At 39.1% G+C, this 23,577-nt stretch overlaps 1 long non-coding RNA gene across 1 annotated transcript in view; it reads right to left on the reverse strand.

Annotated features, from left to right (window-relative positions):
• The window catches only part of LOC131384027 (uncharacterized), a 112,552-nt gene extending 89,553 nt beyond the window's left edge, over positions 1-22,999 (reverse strand). Inside the window, exons 1-2 of the long non-coding RNA XR_009214507.1 lie at positions 22,959-22,999; positions 14,866-14,935 (exon numbers count right to left, since the gene is read on the reverse strand). This is a non-coding gene — a long non-coding RNA (uncharacterized LOC131384027). The remainder of the gene's footprint in view (positions 1-14,865; positions 14,936-22,958) is intronic.
• Between the last annotated feature and the right edge of the window lie 578 nt (positions 23,000-23,577).

The following is a 23,577-nucleotide window of genomic DNA, read 5'->3' on the forward strand; positions in this document are numbered from 1 at the left end:
CTATTCTTTACTTTTATACTCACTCTTATTCTCATTCCCATTCTTATGCCACCCTCTACCTCTGCCCAGCTATCTCCACCATGCTATCAACCTTACCCATTCTCTCCTAGCCATTTCTAATCCCTCCTTAGCGAACAACTGCTGGCTTTGCATTTCCCTTTCTTCCAGTGCCTACACAGCTGTCCCCGCCTTACATGCAGACCAGGCAACATCTCCTGTCTCCCTGCACCTCCGAACTTCCTTTAACAGCCCTCACCTTTACCTTCCTGAAGAACTCATTTACTTTCTAGACAGGTCCAGCAAAACCTCCCCGGACATTTCACATCAGCAAGATGCCGCCCTCCTCCACACTTACTTAAAAAACCTTTCTCCTTATATCAACTCTACTACCCCCATATTTGGACCTCTCACAACACAAACTACTATTCCTGTGGCTGCTCCTTTATTTATCTCTCAGCAAAGTCCCACTGGAATTCCCCTGGGTAACCTTTCACCTTCTCAATGTTCCTTTACTCTTCATCTCCAAAGCCCAACTACACACATCACTGAAACAACTGGAGCCTTCCAGCTCCGAATTACAGATAAGCCCTCTATAAATACTGACAAACTTAAAAATATTAGCAGTAATTAACGCTTAGGAAGACACTTACCCTGTATTTCACTCTATCCTTGGCTACCTTCCCCTTGCTCATCAGACTCTCCTCCCAGGCCCTCTTCTTGTTTACTTATACCCAGCCCCGAAAATAATGGTGAAAGGTTGCTCATAGATACCCAATGTTTTCTCATATACCATGACAATCGAACCTCCCCCTCTACGCAGTTACCTCATCAGTCCCCATTACAACCTCTGACAGCTGCCACCCTAGCTGGATCCCTAGGAGTCTAGGTACAAAACACCCCTTTCAGCACTCCTCATCTTTTTACTTTGCATCTCCAGTTTTGCCTCACACAAGGTCTCTTCTTCCTCTGTGGATCCTCTACCTACACGTGTCTACCTGCTAACTGGACAGGCACATGCACACTAGTTTTCCTTACTCCCAAAATTCAATTTGCAAATGATACCGAAGAGCTCCCTGTTCCCCTCATGACACCAACACGACAAAAAAGGAGTTATTCCACTAATTCCCTTGCTTGTCAGTTTAAGACTTTCTGCCTCCACTATTACTCTCGGTACTGGAATAGCAGGCATTTCAACCTCTGTCATGACCTTCCGTAGCCTCTCTACTGACTTCTCTGCTAGAATCACAGACATATCACAAACTTTATCAGTCCTCCAGGCCCAAGTTGACTCTTTAGCTGCAGTTGTCCCCCAAAACCGCCGAGGCCTGTGACTTACTGCTGAAAAAGGAGGACTCTGTATTTTTTTTTTTTTTTTTTTTTTTTTTGAGATGGAGTCTCGCTCTGTCACCCAGGCTGGAGTGCAGTGGCGCAATCTCGGCTCACTGCAAGCTCCGCCTCCCAGGTTCATGCCATTCTCCCGCCTCAGCCTCTCTGAGCAGCTGGGACTACAGGCGCCCGCCACCACGCCCGGCTAATTTTTTGTATTTTTGGTAGAGACGGGGTTTCACCGTGGTCTCGATCTCCTGACCTCCTGATCCGCCCGCCTCGGCCTCCCAGAGTGCTGGGATTACAAGCGTGAGCCACCGCGCCCGGCCGACTCTGTATATTTTTAAATGAAGAGTGTTGTTTTCACCTAAATCAATCTGGCCTGGTGTATGACAACATAAAAAAACTCGAGGATAGAGCCCAAAAACTTGCCAACCAAGCAAGTAATTATGCTGAACCCCCTTGGGCACTCTCTAATGGGATGTCCTGGGTCCTCCCAATTCTTAGTCCTTTAATACCTATTTTTCTCCTTCTTTTATTTGGACCTTGTATCTTCCGTTTAGTTTCTCAATTCATCGAAAGCAGTATCCAGGCCATCACCAATCATTGTATACGACAAATGCTCCTTCTAACAACCCCACAATATCACCCCTTACCACAAAATCCTCCTTCAACTTGACCTCTCCCGCTCTAGGTTCCCATGCCACCCCTAATCTGCTCGAAGCAGCCCTGAGAAACATCGCTCATTAACTCTCCATGCCACCCCCGAAAAAAAATTTTTTTTCGCTGCCCCTACATGTCAATACTATTTTATGTTATTTTTCTTATTAATATAAGAAGGCAGGAATGTCAGGCCTCTGAGCCCAAGCTAAGCCATCGCATCCCCTGTGACCTGCATGTATACACCCAGATGGCCTGAAGTAACTGAAGAATCACAAAAGAATTGAAAATGGCCTGTTCCTGCCTTAACTGATGACATTCCACTACAAAAGAAGTGAAAATGGCCAGTCCTTGCCTTAACTGATGACATTACCTTGTGAAATTCCTTCTCCTGGCTCATCCTGGCTCAAAAAGCTCCCCCACTGAGCACCTTGTGACCCCCTACTCCTGCCTGCCAGAGAACAACCCCTCTTTGCCTGTAATTTTCCTTTACTCACCCAAATCTTATAAAACAGCCCCACCCCTATCTCCCCTTCCCTGACTCTGTTTTTGGACTCAGCCCGCCTGCAACCCTGATGCTCCTCGATTTACAATGGGGTTACATCCTGGTAACTCCATCATAAATTTTAAATATTGTAAGTTGAAAATGCATTTAATACATCTAACCTAGTGAACATTGTACCTTAACCTAGCCTCCCATAAACATGCTCAAAACACTTACGTTACCCTACAGTTGGGAAAAGTCACGTAACACAAAGGCTATCTTATAATAAAGTGTTGAATAACTCATGTAATTTATTGACTATTGCACTGAAAATGTAAAAAAGAATGGCTCTGTGGGTACTCAAATGCAGTTTCTAGTGTCATTGTAAAGTCAAAATATCATGGTAAGATGTACCGTAGTGGCCCGGTGTGGTAGGCGTGGGAGGCCGAGGTGGGGAGATCACTTGAGGCCAGGAGTTTGAGACCAGCCTGGCCAACATGGAGAAACCCCGTCTCTACTAAAAATTAGCCAGACGCGGTGGCACATGCCTGTAATACCAACTACTTGGGATGCTGAGGCAAGAGAATCAGTTGAACATGGGAGGCGGAGGTTGCAGTGACCCCTACCACTGCACTCCAGCCTGGGCAACAGAGTGGGACCCCTTCTCAAAAAACAAACAAACAACAACAACAAAAAAACAGTTGTACCATTGTAAGTCGGGGACCATTTGCAGTAACAAGATTGAGAAATTTTGCTTTAGAATATTGTGTGACCATGCATAATAAAAATTTGGTTTCCAACTTTAATAAAAACTAATCTGTAAGGCTAACCAAAAGGTAATTTGACCTTGACATTAGCCCATCATTTTTGTATATTCATTTTTTTCAAAATCTCATTTTGTTTAAAGCAAAGTTACATGGAGAAAGACAAGCTTCCCAAAAAAGTATGTATTAATTAAACAAAGGCCTAGGGGGTTGGCTTATACCTACAAAATTGCACATCATTGAAAATTGAAATTTGCCAAGGACAAAAGTCACTGCACAAATCAATAATCCCCTAGGATAAAAAACGCTCACTTTCTATGGATTTCTGTTTTCACCTTAAGATTCATAATAGCTTGCCATATTTATGACACCTGAAGAGAAGGAATAGGAAAAAGATCTATCATGTCAAAAGGCATCACAGAGTGTTCTGGATGACTTGAACAATACTGAGACTAAAATAGTTGTAGGGGTCTATTTTGAAGGTGGAGATGGGGGACAGAAGATTACAAAAGATATACCATCAGCAATCAAATTCTAGGTTAGTTAGACTTCATGCTGCTTTCTTGAACATATCTTTCTGTTCTTCTTAAGGCCCCATTATTAATCTCAGCTTGCCAGGACAATTTAATATTTCCTCTTCTTATTTTGCCCTCATTTTTAGTTGCAAGAAAGTACATTGTCTATCATATTAATTCTGATAACAGTACACGTTTAAATACCATATCAGGGTTTATGTATATTTATATCCACATTGCATATATATGTATCCATGCATATAGGTATATCCTGATTCTATATTATTAGTAACATCATTCTTCTCTGTTAATAATTTGGAAGAAGTTCAAAAGTTTATTAAATATTCTGACTTTGGCTCTATAGACAGTTATTAGAAAAATTATTATCTAAATACAACCTGCTAAATGCTTAAGACATGTACTTTATTCTTCTGGGTTGCTATAGATTTTTAAAGTCTCATTCTTATTTTAAATTAGAACATCAACAGCACCTAAAACATTTTTACTTAGGTGACATTTAATGGTATTATCTATGTTCTTATAAGGTCACTAGAACATTCAGTTGCGTGAGCAACATTTGTGCATCTTTCACACATTTGTAAGTGAAGATATTACCCAGTATTTCACTCAACATACTTTCTATTGGTATCTAGAGGATAAATCCATTTTTAAGCTTAATTTCAAGGTTTATTTACAGATGAATATTATGCAACACTTTTCCAGGTTATAAATGTTACTTTTTCATCTTCAATTCAATAAACATGTATGTGATTGTGAGATACATATGTAAAGGTTTACAAAGGAAAGGAAGGGAAGCAAAGAGGGAAGGGGCTTTTAAGGATGAATTAAGAGAGCATGACTTGTTGCAAAAATAGCTGTAATTGCTTGATACTTAAGACAACTCTGAAAGCCAGTTTATTTTCTAAATAAAGAGGGATGGTAGAAAATCCTAGAGAAATGGGAACTTAGAGCTGTTAAGAAAATGGCAAAGAATGTTAGTTTAAAAATATCAATCTCCAGATTACAAGTTGATGAGGAGTCAAAGTTATGGTTAGCCCACTCTCTATAAAAGACACTTAACTGGTTAGGGGAAAATTGAAACTCAGTAGAAACTTCTCTAATTCTGACCACAAAAGTGGCAGGAGAGCTCATTAACAGAATTGCAAGGTGCTTGAGTAAATTTTGAGTCCATTTTGGAGAAAAATTTTAATATATATAAAGTAAAAAATCATTTTAGGACTTCTTCTGTTTTGTATTCTTTCTTACATCTTTTAAAATCGGTCTATTATTTATCATTATATAAAAATTCATTTTGGAATTATAAATACATGATTAGATTTTACACATAAATGGGTAACATCTTATTATTGCTTTGAGTTCTTTCCAAAGATCAGTTTCTTCTAAATTATTCAATATCCATGTTTCAGTCACAGCTGAGTCCTGTCACTGTGCTTACCTGGTAGTATTCTTAGTTGAATAGTCAATCCAGGTTAAGTTTCTTAAAATATAAACTACTCAAAGTTCTAAACCAGGGATTGAAAATGGGCAATAACAGGATCCTGTAATACAAGATGACTTCTTATTATTTCTTTAACCACTTTGAGTTTACCAGTCAAACTCGGTACCTAATTGAGATAACCAACTTACCACAGGAAACTGTTAACATCTATGCCTTTGCTCCCTCAAGTTTTCCTGGGTTAATGTTAATTGTTATACTTAAGTATACAAACTGTCACATGTACAAAATAAAATAAATACTATGTTTGATGTTTTCAAGGAAGCAATTGTACTCAGATTAACATCTGTAAGTAATGAACAATTCAGGAATAATTATATTCCCATTCACATTAATACAAATTATTCATGCAGATTAACAAGTCCCACAAGCTCAGGATCCAAAAGCAACTGGTTACACTTAAAATAAGTCATATACCCTGAAAGTATAGGAATATCAGCAACAATTGAAATTATGACCCAAAGCAATAATATTGTAATTCTCCGGGCTCCTAATATTCACTTCCACAGAATACATCATAACTAGGTTAAACTAGATAAAGGTGGAAAGATTAGCGAGAAATTCATAGACGGGTTAAATTATTTGCAGAATAATAAAGTTTAAAATGTATTTGCAAGTTTGTACATGTTTACATGTAGTAGAATCTCACAAACTCAACTACATGGAGAGGGAAGACCTACTTCAATTAGCAAAAATATATACATTGTAAGGATTTTTAAATGAATGCATTCAGATATATATCGTAACTACAACCAGAAAAACAACAAGCTTTTAGAAGTCCCAAAAGAGACTTATTTTAATGACTAGAGAAGAAAGATTTGCAATTAGCATATTCATTATTTGTATGTAAATTGATGATTCTAACAGATGCTTAAGGGTGTTAAAAAACAATTTGTTCCATTAAGGAATTTAAACATTCTCCTTAAAATCTTGTTTACCTGTTTAATTTGCTGAACAATGTCATTCCTCAATCAGAGGATAAGGGAAAAAGAAAGATTCAGATTGTCTCTGTTGTTAATTTTCCTCTGGTGAGATCCTTATATAAAAAGCACAGCCAGAGGCTACAGTTCAACACTAATATTTTGGTGACTTTCTTTATTCTTTAATTAAGTGCTGCATTTTTTGTTTCTGGCAGGAATATATTTTGCACTGGTAAAGATGATCTTTCTACAGTAGTGACATCTTTTTTAGTGATGAACTCACTAGTAAAGTTCAGAATAAAAAAGGTGGAGAGAATTAACAAAGTAAATTTATTCTCAAGAATGGTTGGTAATCAATAGTCTATGACCTTCATTTTGGCACGAGATCAAATCATGTCTTAAAACTGGTGATAGTGGGAGTACTACAGAGTTTGATGTCTGGCCCCTTCTCTAGGATTCCAATTATGAAAACCTTTTATTTTCTTCTTAAGCAAGCATAAGCGAGAGATTTGAACAGAAAGCCAAGTAATTATTCTAAGATCTGACATTATCTGTGGTATTCCTCTCCCTGCAGGAAAACCAAGGCAAACTATCCCTTCAGCCAGCTCCTGCCAGCCCTTGAAAATGAATCAATGCTAGTGAGACAGATTAGGGATGGGAACCAGTCTCCAAACCCCCACCTCCCATGTCCCACCAAGGATTTCTACTGCAAGCTGGGGTTTGGGTGTGGCCGGCAGGGACCCCAACCAATCCATCCAGACCATGTACCCTCTTGCCCAAAGCACCATACCCACTGGTTGCAGGATCATGAGGAAGCTAAAATAAGCAGCTCCCACCATAAATCTTACTCAAAGGAGTTAACCCTATCTCCTGCATGTGCACAAGACCAGGAGAGTAACCGATCCTTAACCCTAGCTTCATTGTAATACTAAAAATCACACCCAGGGGTGGAAATATATGTATTTTTTTTTTTTTAATTTTTTTCCATAGTTTATTGGGATACAGGTGGTGTTTGGTTACATGAGTAAGTTCTTTAGCAGTGATTTGTGAGATTTTGGTGCACCCATCACACAAGCAGTACACACTGCACCCTGGTTGTAGTCTTTTACCCTTGTCCCCTCCCATGCTTCTGCACACGTTCCCAAAGTCCATTGTATCATTCTTATGCCTTTGCGTCCTCATAGCTTAGCTCCAACATATCAATGAGAACATACGATGTTTAGTTTTCCATTCCTGAGTTACTTTGCTTAGAATAACAGTCTCCAATCTCGAGGTGGCTGCAAATGCCATTAATTCATTTCTTGTTACGGCTGAGTAGTATTTCATGGTATATATATGTATGTGTGTGTGTGTGTGTGTGTGTGTGTGTGTGTATGTGTGTGTGTGTGTGTATGTGTGTGTGTGTGTGTGTATATATATATATCACAGTTTCTTTATCCACTCGTTGATTTATGGGCATTTAGGTTAGTTCCACAATTTTGCAATTGTGAATTGTGCTGCTATAAACATGCATGTGCAAGTATCTTTGTCGTATAATGACTTCTTTTCCTCTGGGTAGATACCTAGTAGTGGGATTACTGGATCAAGTGGTAGATCTACTTTTAGCTCTTTACCGAATCTCCACACTGTTTCCCATAGTGGCTATACTAGTTTACATTCCCACCAGCAGTGTAGAAGGAATTCCTTGATCACCACATCACACCAACATCTACTGGTTTTTTTTTTATTTTTTGATTATGGACGGCCATTCTTGCAGGAGTAAGAATGCAGGTGGTATCGCATTGTGGTTTTGATTTTTATTCCCTGATCATTAGTGATGTTGAGCATTTTTTCATTTGTTTGTTGACCATTTGTATATCTTCTTTTGAGAATTGTCTATTCATGTCCTTAGCACACTTTTTGATGGTACTGTTTGATTTTTCTTACTGATTTGTTTGAGTTTGTTGTAGATTCTGGTATTAGTCCTTTGTCAGATGTATAGATTGTGAAGATTTTCTCCCACTCTGTGGGTTGTCTGTTTACTCTGTAGACTGTTCCTTTTGCCATGCAAAAGCTCTTTAAAGTCCCAGCTATTTATATTTGTTTTTATTGCATTTGCTTTGGGGTTCTTGGTCATGAAATCCTTGCCTAAGCCAATGTCTAGAAGGGTTTTTCCAATGTTATGCTCTAGAAATTTTAAAGTTTCAGGTCTTAGGTTTAATTCATCTTGAGTTTATTTTTGTATAAATTGAGAGATGAGGATCCAGTTTCATTCTCCTACATGTGGCTAGCCAATTATCCCGGTACCATTTGTTGAAAAGGGTGTTCTTTCCCCACTTTATGTTTTTGATTGCTTTGTCGAAGATCAGTTAGCTGTATTTGGATTTATTTCTGGGTTCTCTATTCTGTTCCATGGGTCTATGTGCCTATTTTCATACCAGTACCATGCTGTTTTGGTGACTGTGGCCTTATAGTTTGAAATCAGGTAGTGTGATGCCTCCAGATGTGTTCTTTTCGCTTAGTCTTACTTTGGCTATGCAGGCTCTTTTTTAGTTCCATATGAAATTTAGAATTGTTTTTATCTAATTCTGTAAAGAATGATGGTGGTATTTTTATGGGAATTGCATTGAATTTGTAGATTAGTTTTGGTAGTATGGTCATTTTCACAACATTGATTCTACCCATCCATGAGCATGGGATGTGTTTCCATCTGTTTGTGTCATCTATAATTTCTTTCAGCAGTGTTTTGTAGTTTTCCTTGTAGATGTCTTTTGCCTCCTTGGGTAGGTAATTCCTAAGTATTTTATTATTTTTTTGCAGCTATTGTAAAAGGGGTTGAGTTCTTGATTTAATTCTCCGCTTGGTCCCTGTTGATGTATAGAAGAGCTACTTATTTGTATATATTAATCCTGTATCTGGAAACTTTGCTGAATTCTTTTATCAGTTCTAGAAGCTTTCTGGAGGAGTCTTTAGGATTTTTTAGGTAAATTATAATATCATCAGAAAACAGTGACAGTTTGACTTCCTCTTTACTGATTTGGATGCCCTTTATTTCCTTCTCTCATCTGATTGATCTGGCTAGGACTTCCAGTAGTGTGTTGAAGAGAAGTGGTGTGAGTGGGCATCCTTGTCTTATTCCAGTTCTGACAGGGAATGCTTTCAACTTTTCCCCATTTAGTATCATGTTAACTGTGGGTTTGGCATACATGGCTTTTATTACATTGAGGTATGTCCCTTGTATGCTGATTCTGCTGAGAGTTTTAATCATAGAAGGATGCTGGATTTTGTTGAATGCTTTTTCTGCATCTATTGAGATGATCATGTGATTTTTGTTTTTAATTCTGTTTGTTATGCAGATGTTTTTCCACATCTATTGAGATGATCATGTGATTTTTGTTTTTAATAAATGTTTATCACATTTATTATTAAACTATCCTTGCATCCCTGGAATGAAACCCACTTGATCATCATGAATTATCTTTTTGATATGTTGTTGGATTTGGTTAGCTAGTACTTTGTTAAGGATTTTAGCAGCTATGTTCATCAGGGATATTGGTCTGTAGATTTCTTTTTTTGTTATGTCCTTTTCTGGTTTTGTTATTAGGGTGATATTGGCTTCACAGAATGATTTAGAAGGGTTCCCTCTTTCTCTATCTTGCAGAATAGTGTTAAGATTGGCACCAGTTCATCTTTGAATTTTTGGTATAATTCTGCTGTGAATCCGATTGGTCCTGGATTTGTTTTGGTTGGTAATTTTTTAATTATCATTTTAATCTCACTTCTTATTATTGGTCTGTTCAGGGTATCTAATTCTTCCTGATTAAGCTAGGAGGGTTGTATATTTCCAGGAATTTATCAACCTCTTCTAGGTTTTCTAGTTTATGCAGGTAAAGGGGTTCATAGGAGCTTTGAATGATCTTTTGTATTTCTTTGATGTCAGTTGTAATATCTCCTGTTTCATTTCTTAATGAGGTTGTTTGAATTTTCCCTCTTTTCTTGGTTAATCTTGCTAATGATCTATCAATTTTATGTATCTTTTATGTAGCTTTTTGTTTCATTTATCTTTTGCACTGTATTTTGTTTCAATTTCCTTTAGTTCTGCTTTGTTCATGTTATTTCCGTTCTTCTGCTGGGTTTGGATTTGGTTTGTTCTTTTTTCTCTAGTCCTTGAGGTGTTACCTTAGAAATCTTGTGCTCTTTCAGTCTTTTTGATGTAGGTGTTTACAACTATGAACTTTCCTCTTAGCACTGCCTTTGCTGTATCCCAGAGGGTTTGATAGGTTGTGTCATTATTGTTATTCAGTTCAAAGAATTTTTTAATTTCCATCTTGATTTCGTTTTTGACCCAATGATCATTCAGGAGCAGGTTATTTAATTTCCATGTATTTGCATGGTTTTCAAGGTTCCTTTTGGAGTTGATTTCCAATTTTATTCCACTGTGGTCTGAGAAAGTGTTTGATATAATTTCAATTTTCTCAAATTTTGTGAGGCTCATTTTGTGGCCTATTACATGCTCTTTGAGAAAGTTCCATGCACTGTTGAAAAGAACGTGCATTCTTTGATTGTTGTATGAAATGTTCTGTATATATCTGTTAAGTCCATTTGTTCCAAGGTATAGTTAAAATCTATTTTTTCTTTGTTGACTTTCTGTCTTGATGAACTGTGTAGTTCAGTCAGTGGAATATTGAAGTGCCCCCCATTATTGTGTTGCTGTCTATCTCATTTCTTAGGTCTATCAGTAACTGTTTTATAAATTTGGGAGCTCCAGTATTAGGTGCATATAGGTTTAGGATTGTGATATTTTTCTGTTGGACAAGGCCTTTTACCATTATATAATGTCCTTCTTTGTCTCTTTCAACTGCTGCTGTTGGTTTAAAGTTTGTGTTGTCTAATATAAGAATTGCTACTCCTGCTCACTTTTGGTGTTCATTTGCATGAAATGCCTTTCTCCACCACTTTAAGTGGAGGTGGCAGGCAGGTGGAAATGGACTCCGAGGGTTCTTAGCTTTGGTCGTTTAATGTTCTATTTTTGTGCTGGTTGGCCTCTTGCCAAGAGGTGGTGCTTTATGGAAAGAATCAGCTGTGGTAGTATGGAGATAAACTGGCGCTGGGCAGGGCCCTAGAACTCCCAAAAGTATATGCCTTTTGTCTTCAGCTATGTTGGTGGGCAGGGAAGGCCTATCAGGTGGGGGCAGGGCTAGGTGTGTCTGAGTTCAGACTCTCCTTGGGTGGATCTTGCTGCAGCTGCTGTGGGGGATGGGGATGAGGTTCCCAGGACAATGAATTTGTGTACCTAGAAGGATAATGGCTGCCTCTACTGAGTCATGCGGGTTGTCAAGGAATTGGGGGAAAACCAGCAGTCACAGGCCTCACCCAGCTCCCATGCAATCCAAAGGGCCAGTCTCCCTCCCACCATGTCCCCCCTAAAAGCACTGAGTCTGTTTCCAGGCAGTGGGTGAGTAGGACTTGAGAACCTGCCCAGGCTACCCCCTCCCAACTGCAAAAGAAAGGGGCTTTGGTTCTTCCCCGGCCTGTGGAGTCTGCACACCAGATTCACATCCTCCCTGGAGTTCTTGCCAGGAGGCTTCTCACCTGGTTCAAATTGTTACTAAATTCAGCTGGAGACTTCCTTCTCCCTGTGGCATTTTCCTCACACCGCTGGCTGCCCCACCCAGATCCCTGTGATGCCAGGCAAGAACAGCCCGCTTGGGGACCCAGCAAGCTTCCAGGACCTTTCCCACTGCTTCCTCTGCCCCTATATTTTGCTCAGCTCTCTAAATCAACTCAGATCCAGGTAAGGTCGGAAATTCCTCCCGCAAACTAGACTTTCAGTTTCTCCAGCAGGGCAGTTGTTTGGGAGCGGAGGATCTCCCTTTCCCGATTCTGCAGTTTGAGCACTCACAGTATTTGGAGTGTCTCTTGGGTCCTGCAGGAGCAGTATGCTTCCTTCATAGAGTCTGTGGGTCTTCTCAGGATTCCTGGTTTGCTCTTGCAGTCATCCTGGAACTAAAATTCATGATCCAAGCGTTTACACGCTGCTCTGTCTCTCGGAGTTGGAGCTACAATCTAGTCCTGCCTCCTGTCCACCATGATGATCAAGGGGTGTAAATTTAATGTGCTAATGGAACATGTGATGCATGAAGAAGCATATTATTAAAGCACACAGGTGCTAAAATTTCCTCACTTCTTCCTACCTAAACATCACTCCTTTTCTGCCACAACCCCTTTAAAACTTCCTTTTCAATTCCCTCTGAGGGGTCACCAGAGAATTTCTCTCTCTCTCTCTCTCTTTCTGCCTCCCTTATGCTGGGGCATAAACTCCAATAAAGCCTTGTCTAGGAAAACTCTTTGGGCCTTGTGGCATTAGCACACAGAATAAAATTATTTAACCTCCACCCTGCATTGATTACCTTCCCTTCTACCTGTTGCTTGATCTAGACCAGGGCTTTTCACACTTTAGTGACTATACAAATCATTTGGAGGGCCTTGTTAAAATGCATATTTTGAATTATGAAGTCTTGAGTAAGTTCTGAGATTCTGCATTTCTAATAAGGTCCCAGGTGATGCTGCTGATTGATGGACCAAACATAAGTAACAAAAGAGCTAGAACTTAAATCTCAAGTCCCTGGTTTTAACACTGGTATAGTCACAATGATGATGATGATGATAATGGCAGCTAACAAATATATAAAAATGTATCAAAATTTGTCGTAATTTTCTGCACTAATATGAAAACTGGGATGCTATGTTTTGAAGAAATCTCTGTGAGAACAACACAGTACTTAAGAATTCAAACATCTCACACTATTTTAAGCTGTTTCAGAAAGAAGAAAATATGAAACTAAATAGGAGAGAAAAGGAGGAAGGAAGGGAGGGAGGAAGGAAGGAAGGGAAGAAGAAAAGGAAGGAAGGAAGGAAGGAAGGTAGGTGTATTCATCCATTCTTATAGTGCTATAAAGAACTGCCGGAGACTGGGTATTTTATAAAGAAAAGAAGTTTAATTGACTCACTGTTCTGCATGACTGGAAAGGCCTCAGGAAACTTACAATCATGGTGGAAGGCAAAGGGGAAGCAAGGCACCTTTTTCACATGGCGGCAGAAAGGAAAATGAATGCAGGAGGAACTACCAAACACATAAGACTATCAGATCTTGTGAGAACTCACTATCATGAGAACAGCATGGAGGAAACCACGCCCACGATTCAATTACCCCCACCTGGTCTCTCCCTCGACACATGGAGATTATGAGGATTATGGGGATTACAATTCAAGATGAGATTTTTGGGTGGGGACACAGCCAAACCATATCAGAAGGAAAAAAAAGGACAAATAAATTGGAGCCTGCAGAGCCATTTTATCAGAAAATACTGCTGATATTGGGACAATGCTTCCAGCATATGTACAATCTGTTCTTTCATTCAGCAAATATTTATTGAGCATATTCTATGCAAAGGGCACGAAGTTCTAAAGATACTAAAATTAGCATGACAAATAGGATCTTTGCCATCCCAAAGTATATAGAAGAGCAGTTCACACCATCCATCTTCTGTGTATGATGAAACTACTTCAAATATTTTTTAAATACTTGAGTTCTCCCAGAGGTTTTCATTTCTATCATCCCTTTCTTCTACAAAAGTGTTGTTCTACAGATGCTTACAAGAGTCTAGCAAATATTGAATAGTATATCTGCACTCATGCATTATTATTACACCTGTTTCATCTTGAGCAAATAGCAGGAAAACAGGCTATGAGTCCTTCAAGTTGATAAGGCAGGGTTAGAACAGCAAAATTAAACACAGGAAATGGGCCAATATTATATACATAAGAGAATTAACAACAACAAAAGTAAAGGCTGTTTTTAGCACTTTTTTTTAACTTCCATAAAAACCCTTTGAGCAAGTACATTTATAAAAACCACTTTTCAAGTAATATAAAATGATGCTGAGAGAGGATAAATAGTTTTCCCAAGATAATAGAATTAACAAAAGCCAAGGCTGAGGTCAGTCAAACCCAAGTAGGGGCTAATTCAATGACAAAGCTCTCAAAGGCTGTGATATGCTGGCCTCTCAGAACCTGGCATATGGTGAGAGAAAAAGCAGAATGTGGTCTAAAGTCACCTATAAGTTAATTAAAAGAAGATGCCACATACAAGTATGGTTAAGAATAATAAATCAGAGACTAAAAGCTAATTCCAAATTGTATACAACAGAAGCTGGGGAGGGAGGTAAATAGCAGGCCAAAGGTCAAGACAAATTTTCATGGGTAACATTTTCTGATAGAGTTTCTTGAGATCTGCAGTGTTAACCCTGAGCATCCATTTCAAACCATCTCCAAGACTGAGCACTCCCACCCCAGCTTCTGCTACACCAACAACTTCTTTCCCACTAAGCACCCCCACCCCAGCATCTGCTACACACTCCCACCCCAGCATCTGCTACACCCACAACTTCTTTACCACTGATGATGCTTCACCTCACAGTATTGCCACTAAGCTCAGTCACCAAGTAATGAACAGCACTGAGGTAGCCACCACCTTTCCCACAACAGTGTCTTCAAATATTAAATACCATGAGGCACAAACAGAGTTTCCTGTTGTGGTGAAAAATGAGGAGTCCCCTGACAAATCTCACAACTGCCTTATACATCTCTATTAATCATAATCTATAAGAATAATTTTCTTGGGAACATTTCTTACACTTACACTTATGTCATAGTATTTGCAGGCTTGAGGATTCTTCCATGTACTTTGGATAATTTACTTCTCCATAAACCTAGAAGGGAAATACAACCTTGAACCATCTAGGCCACTTGCTAGGCTAGCAATTTTAATGTACAGACACCTCCCTCGTGTCTTTTTTAATGGAGCAAATGATATAAATAACTGGGATCTTAGGCCTTAAATTTTATGTGGAAAGGGTGACCATAGTAAAACTTACTGAGAATTTCCAGAAAATTTATAAAGCATCAGCTTGAGTTATCAGTCTGTAAGGATGCATCTCATAGAAAAATTATGTTAACCCAGAAAATATTCTTTACATTATTTTGTTCATATTAGATGCTGCATATCCAGAAATAGGACACAAGAACAATGACAGAGAACAAGACTTTCTGCTTAGAAATTTAACCACCTCCAAGTCTTCTGACTCTGGACCTCTCACCCTTCTTTGCCTTTATACTGGACTAAACAAGTTAAATTTGGATTCCATTTTGTAGACATCAGTGAGTAGAGTAGAGTATTTTAAGGTAAAGGGTAAGATAACTAAGCTGATTTTAGATAATAGTATAAGTTTAGAACTGAAAAGCCTTAGTTAAAAGAAGGAAATGCAGACAAGACTGGGAGCTATTTCAAGGATGTAACACTTATGTTTACTTTTTACTCTAGATTTTCCCATTACCCTGTCCTCAGCCCAGTCCTTCTTTACCTTTTCTTGTGGAAACTTTTTCTCAGTTTCAACCTGTTTCTAGCTAGTCTCAGATGAGGCCGTCAAAGTTCTCCTAGCTACTAAGATGCAGGTCTTTTTTCTGTTTCTACTTTTGCCTGGCTTTGGGAAAAAGAACAACCATATCTTTTGCTGTTTGGTTGGTCGGTTTTAGACACAGGGTCTCACTCTGTCACACAGGCCTGAAGTACAATGGCACGATCATAGCCCACTGTAACCTCGAACTCCTGGGCTCAAGCAATCCTCCCACTTCAGCCTCCTGAGTAGCTAGAACTATAGGCACATGCCACCACACCCAGTTAATTTTTTTATTTTTTGTAGAGATGGGGTCTCACTATGTTGCCCAGGCTTGTTTGGAACTCCTGGTCTCAAGCAATCCTTTCATGTTGGACTCCCAAACTGCTGGGATTATAGGTGTGAGCCACTGCTCCCAGCCCAACCATATGGTTATAAGCTATTCCAGTTACTACTTCTACATAACAAACTAATCCAAATTTGTTAAACCTCATGACTGTGAATCAAGAATGTGAGCAGACCTTGGTTAAACTATTCTGCTTCATGTAGTATTGACTGGGGGTACTTGCTGGTACCCAGGAGGCAGATATGCTGGCCTGGAGAATCCAAGGTGGCTTTACACGTATATCTGGTACATTGGCACAGGTGGCTGGAAGGCTGGGCTCAGCTAGAACTATTCACAGGGGTCGCTAATATTGCCTTTCCAACATGAGAGCCTCAGTGTAGTCAGACTTCTACCATGGCAATTGCTTTCCCCAGAGCAACTGTCCCAAGAGAACTGAGTAGAAGCTTCTTTGGCCGTTGGACCTTTTCTGATGTAGGTGTTAGTGTCACAGAGTGTAACTATATTCTGTTGGGTACAAGTTGAGTCATAGACCAGCCTAGATTCAAGGGGAGATAATGTATTTTTAAAAAATATTTTTTTTTTTTAGCTGGGCATGGTGGCACATGCCTGCAATCCTAGCTACTTGGGAGGTGAAGGCAGGAGAATCGCTTGAACCCGGGAGGTGGAGGTTGCAGCGAGCTGAGATCGTACCATTGCACTCCAACCTGGGAAACAGAGTGAGACTCTGTCTCAAATATATATATATTGTTAAATTTGTGGGTATATAGTAGGTGTATATATTTATGGGCATATGAGATGTTTTGATACAGGCATGCAATGTGAAATAAGCACATCATGGAGAATGGTGTATCCAACCCCTCAAGCATTTATCCTTTGAGCTTTGAGTTATAAACAATCCAATTACACTCTTTAAGTTATTTTAAAATATACAGTCAAGTTATTATTGACTATAGTCACCCTGTGTTGTGGCTATGAAATACTTGGTCTTATTCATTTTTTCTATTTTTTTGTACCCATTAATTATCCCCACTCCACTCCAACACCCCACTACCCTTCCCAGCCTCTTGTCACCATCCTTTTACTCTGTGTGACCATGAGTTCAATTGATTTGATTTTTAGATCCCAGTAATAAGTTAGAACATGTGACATTTGTCTTTCTGTGCCTGGCTTATTTCACTCAACATGATGATCTCCTTCCATCCACGTTGTTGCAAACGACTGGATCTCACTTCCATTTAGGGCTGAATAGTACTCCATTGTGTATATGTGCCATATTTTCTTTATCCATTCATCTGTTGATGGACACTTACATTGCTTCCAAATCTTAGCTATTGTAAACAGTGCTGCAACAAACATAGGAGTGTGGATATCTCTTCGATATACTGATTTCCTTTCTTCTGGGTAAATATCCAGCAGTGGGAGTGCTGGATCATAAGGTAGCTCAATTTGTGGTTTTCTAAGTTACCTCCAAACTGTTCTCCATAGTGGCTGTACTAACTTACATCCCTGTCAACAGTGCACAAGGGTGCCTTTTCCTCCACATCCTCGCCAGCATTTGTTATTGCCTGTCTTTTGGATATAAGCCATTTTAACAGGGGTGAGGGGAAGGGAATTTAGACACCATCTCTGATTGGGACTGGCAAAATCACTCTGGAGAAGAGCTTGAGGAATGGTAGATAATGTTGGATTCATCTTTAGAAAATATTTTCTGCCACAAGAGTAAAGTTGAAGTTGAACAGACTAGAGCTCAAATCCTCTTTTCCTTTCTAATTGTGCAACTCTTGGAACATTACATAATCTCACAGGATTTATTGCCTGTCCTATGAAATAAAATTAAAAAATTGCTACCTCTCATGATCAGATGATAACATTAAATAAGACTTACATAAAGCAGCCTAACTCTGGTAAATGACCAACACGTGTAAGTATTTCTCTCCTCTCTAGAACCAGTAATACTGCAAACCAGGGTCCTATAGACAGTCTTCATTGCTTTCTATGTCCACTGCCTCCTAGTAGCTGGCTCATAACTCTTCCCATCAATTTTTTGATTCCACCTTGTTTTTCCCACATCTTTTTCAGTACCCCATCACTGAGAATACTTACAGATAGCTTATTCACTATAGATCAGCCCCCACAGACACACCCATTTCCTCAGAAAACTGTCAGTAATCATGGGGAAAGCAACATTTAAGAGCATATGCACAGAATGAGAAATAATGTTTTTCCCATGACAGAGAGCAAAACTTCAGACCAACCTCTGTTTAATTCATAAATTCTAAATCTGTAGGTGTATACAAAAGTATACATAATGTTTGTTTTCCAGAATGTGGTTAAAAAATTCACTTTTAATACTGAATGCAATTACCAAATTATAGTATAGATTTTTGAGGAAAATTTGAAATCTACGGCTTAAAAAGCATTGGCCTAAGTAAAATTGTTAGGGTAGATTTATCAGTCTTTTATAAAGATAGCATCATGCTCATGTATTTAGGTTGTATACTGGCATAGTGCTTCTTTGCTTCCTGCTTCCCTTTCTTCTTTCGCTCCATCACTTTTCTTGCTTGTAACAATGTGCCCTATTGCCAGTGATGTATTTACATTCATTCATTCTCTGGAACACATACAATTGTGATGAAATACAAAATCCAGGCCAGCTCAACATGGAGTGACTCTAGACTGGTTTTTCTTTTATTTCAATAGATGAAACAAGGCACAGTGGTGGAAGTAGGTTTCCTGCAGCTTGGCTCTCTAAATGTATTGCAACATAGTGGGAAACCTGAGTGAAATGATGCAGATCAATATAGCTGTCTTAGGAGAATGTTGTGATGCTTTCTTGCTGTTACCCATGAAACAAGCTTAAATCCATTATTATTTTTGCTGGAGGCATGAAGCTGCACTCAGTTACTTTGAAGAAACCAGAGAAAACTGACAAGGACAGTGGCCTTAGACATCTTATAGCCTTTGCTTACAAAACAGTGTGGGGTCTAAACAGCAATCAGATCAAATATGACTTCACCACCAGGGGTTTCCAGCCCAGAAATAATCCATAGAATCAAGAACATCACATAGCAGGATCTTCTGGGACATGTGTCGTGTAAACATATACCATCTCTCCCATCTTTGTGGTTTTTTTTCCTAAGACAAAGATTACCTGACTCCCTTCAATGGGTTGTTTGTATCTCTTCCCATCAAAGGCTGCTGGTAGTCCTGTTTGAGCAGACATACTGTGGCCTCAGACAGACCAAGAATAATTGGAAGCTAATTTACCATGGAAAGCTTAATGATATTTGAAATCACAGATGAGTGCTTTAGGGAAATAACAGGAGAAATATTCAGAGCAGGCAAGTAGGCATATCCACAGTGACCATCATTCTTTTTCCCTCACGAGTGCAATTAGCCCCCAGTAACTCACTTGTCTTAGTCCATTCAAGCTGCTGTAAGAAAATACTGTAGATGGGTATTTTGGTAGATTTGGTGGTTTGTAAACAATAGAAATTTATGTCTTACAGTTCCAGAGGCTGGAAAGTCCAAGATTAAGGGACTAATAGATTTGGTGTCTGGTGAGGGCTCCTCTTCTCACTCTAACTTCACATGGCAGAAGGAGCAAGGAGTCTCTCTCAGGCCTCTTTTATAAGGGCCCTAATCCTGCTCATGAGTGCTCTGCCATCATGACCTAATCATCTCCCAAATGCCACATCTCCCAATGCCATTATCTTGGGGATTAGAAGTCCAACATATGAATATTGGGGGTGGGGAATAAAAATTCAGACCATAGCCTCATCCTATCAGGAAAACTTTCTGTGCCTGTATTAGTCTGTTTTCACACCACTGATAAAGACATACCCAAGCCTGGGCAATTTACAAAAGAAAGAGGTTGAATGGACTTACAGTTCCACATGGCTGGGGAGGCCTCACAATCATAGTGGAAGGCAAGGAGGAGCAGTCACATCTTACATGGATGGTAGCAGGCAAAGAGAGAGAACTTGCGCAGGGGAACTCCTCTTTATAAAACCATCACATCTGGTGAGATTTATTCACTATCACGAGAACATCACAAGAAAGACTTGCCCCCATGATTCAGTTACCTCCCACTGGGTCCCTCCCACAACATGCAGGAATTCAAGATGAGATTTGGATGGGGACACAGCCAAATTGTATCAGTGCCCAAATTTCTTCCAAAATGATTGATGTTGTTTTCTTTTTTAACAACTTTATTAAGGTATATTTGAAAATAAAAATTGCATATATTTAAGTGTACAACTTGATGCTTTGATATATGTATATATTGTGAAATGATTACCACATTCAAGCTAATTAACATATCCAATATCTCACAAAATTAACATTTTCTGTGTGTGTCTGTGTGTATGTGTAAAACACTTAATATCTACCTTCTTAGCAAATTTCAAGTGTCAAATTGTTCATCTTGCGAAACTGGAACTTCATACCCTTTGACCAACATCATCTCATTTTCCCTTCCTTCCAGGCCTTAATAACTACCACTCTACCCTCTGCTTCTATGAATTTGACTATTTCCTATTCTGAATATATGTAAGATCATGCAATATTTGTCTTTCTGTGTCTGGCTTATTTTACTTAGTATACTGTCCTCCAGATTCATCCATTTTGTCAAAAGTTGCAAGATTTCCTTATTTTTAAGGCTGAATAATCTTCCATTGTATGTATATGTGTGTGTGTGTGTATCTATATATACCATGTTCTATTTCATTAGTCTATACGTCTGTTTTTGGTTTCTTTTTGCCACTACTGTACTGTTTTGATTACTGTAGCTTTGTAATATATTTCAAAACCAGGAAATATATGCTTCCACCATCATTCTTCTTGCTCAAAACTGCTTTGGCTATTCGGGGTCTTTTGTAGTGTCATGCAAATTGTAGAATTATTTTTCCATTTCTGAAAAGAAAGCCACTGTGATTTTAATAGGGATTACATTGAATCTGTAGATCACTTTGGGTAAAGTGATGGTTAATATTGCATGTCAACTTGATTGGATTAAAAGATGTGAAGTATTCTTCCTGGGTGTGTCTGTGAGGGTGTTGCCAAAGGAGATTAACATTTGACTCTCTTATATCTCCTTGGACTGGGAAAGCTGCAGCTCCAGGAAGGTGCAGCAAGATGGGGTTTAGGTGGCTTCAACAGCTGGGATCTAATCAGCAAAGACTGCAGGGGTCCTGGATGGTTAAGGCCATGGGTCCACAGCCAGCAGCAAGGACTGCCAGGATTATTAATGGCAAAGGCTACTGGGATTCCTCCTGCTCTCCTTTTCCCCCACAGGGGAACTCAAAGCCAAGGGGATTTTTCTTGGTGCTTAGCTCTGCCAGCCTGGAGGATGGAGTGACATGGGTAAAACGAACCTCTTTTCCTACTCTTTTCTATGAGTTATGAGACTGGAGCTTGCCTTTATCATATCAGCCTTTCCTTTTCCCTTGTTATACCAGAAGAGGTCTGTATGTGATATTTTGAGATTTTATGCTTTACGACTTTTTTTTCATAAGTAGAAGCTAAAATTCTCAGAAAATATTAATTTTTGATATAGTGAAGAGAAATTGCTCAATATAGCAGTATTGTCAAATGGCTAAGAGCCTGGCTCTGCACTTGGCCTCCCTGGGTTCAAATCTGTATTATCTTACTTCTTAGCAATGAAAGATTATTTCATCCTTCTTGCCTCAGTATTTTTATCTGTAAAATAGGGATCACATTATTGTCTTTTGGGCTCATTGAGAGCATTGAATGAAAATGCTTATAGGCCAGGTATGGTGGCTCATGCCTGTAATCCCAGCACTTTGGGAGGCTGAGGCTGGTGGATCATGAGATTAGGAGTTCAAGACGAGCCTGGCCAATATGGTGAAACCACGTCTCTACTAAAAATACAAAAATTAGCTGGGTGTGGTGGTGCATGCCTATAGTCCTAGCTGCTTGGGAGCCTGAAGCAGGAGAATCACTTGAATCCGGGAGGTGGAGGTTGAAGTGAGCCAAGATCACACCACTGCACTCCAGCCTGGATGACAGAGTGAGACTCTGTTTCAAAAAGAAAAAAAAAAAGAAAAGAAAAAAAGAAAAGAAAAAAAATAAAATGCTTGTAAAATCTTATCATAATGGATGGCACATAACATGTGCTTGTATTAGTCCATTTTCATACTGCTATAAAAAAAATACCCAAGACTGCATAATTTATAAAGAAAAGAGGTTTAATTGACTCACAGTTCCAAATGGCTGGGGAGGCCTCAGGGAACTGACAATTACGGCGGAAGGTGAAGGAGAAGCAAAGGCATGTCTTACATGATGGCAGGCCAGAGACAGCAAACAAAGGAGCTGCCAAATACTGTTAAAACCCTCAGCTCTCGAAAGAACTCCCTCACTACCATGAGAACAGCATGGGAGAAACTGCCCCCATGATCCAATCACCTCCTACCAGATCCCTCCCTCAATATGTGGGGATTACAATTCGAAATGAGATTTTGGTTGAGATACAGAGCCAAACCATATCAGTGCTCAATAATTGTTTTTAAATTATGAAGTGGGTGTTCCGTGTATTTTGTGAGGTGCCTTAAACACATGAGCATAGAACACAGAATTTGAAAACAGAAATTGAGGTTTCTCCATTACTAAATACTAAGAAAATTGTGTTAGGATTAGAAGGGCAAGGTGAGGAGGAGGGTGAATGCAAGAGTGAAACCTGACCTCAAGTTAGCTCAGCCAGATGCAGTACGGGCTTACTGTCACCCATGATCATCAAAAAGTACCCCAAGTGTTCCTTGAGGGGTAGATGTTACCCACAAAATAGAAACATGGAAACACCACTCCAAAAATGCACAAATGTCTTTACAGTGCCAGAACCAAATTCAGTGGAATGCAGTCCACCACAAGGGAAGTCTGTAACACTCAGTTCATCCTCCTTTCCAGATTAATCAAGGAGTCTTGCAACCAGTAATAGCTTCCTTAAAAGGGTGCAAGATTCCACATTTTACTTACTTCCATCCATGAAGTCATTCTTCCAAGTTTGGCACCGGGGGCAGGGGTGGAAGGGGATTTCTTCTAAATTTTCCTAATGAAAGAGAAGAGAGATAAATTTTGCATTAACATTAAAGACTATAAGGGTAAATTGTTATGTAGCAATGCAATATTATGAGTCACATTTAAGTTTCTTTGCTATTTCAACTGAATCATTTTATTTATTTATATATATATACACACACACACACACATATTCCTTAACTACCTTGTCTAAGCAACTGATAGACACAAGGACTTCAGTAGAAGTTGCTATACCTTTTGCCTCATCTACAAAGAAATGGTTCATTTAAATAATTTTTATTCCTTAATGAAGACCAATACATTATCAAGCCACTTCTATTAGGACAAAATGTTTTTAATATGAAGACTAGCTAATGACACAGCAGGAAACAACAAAAGACAAATTCTTTTTTTGCTCTGTTTCTATTTATATTTCTCGCACTAATGTTTAAATCTACCAAATTACCTTTATTACAGGCTTTTTTAAATCTGATAAACTGTATTCCCCTATGTTACACCAGAGCTTGCAAACCAAGGCTATCAATTATTTCCAAGAGACAATAATATTGCTGATAAT

Source organism: Hylobates moloch, unplaced genomic scaffold (genome assembly GCF_009828535.3).
Source record: "Hylobates moloch isolate HMO894 unplaced genomic scaffold, HMol_V3 SCAFFOLD_8, whole genome shotgun sequence".
In the NCBI taxonomy this organism is placed as follows: domain Eukaryota; kingdom Metazoa; phylum Chordata; class Mammalia; order Primates; family Hylobatidae; genus Hylobates; species Hylobates moloch.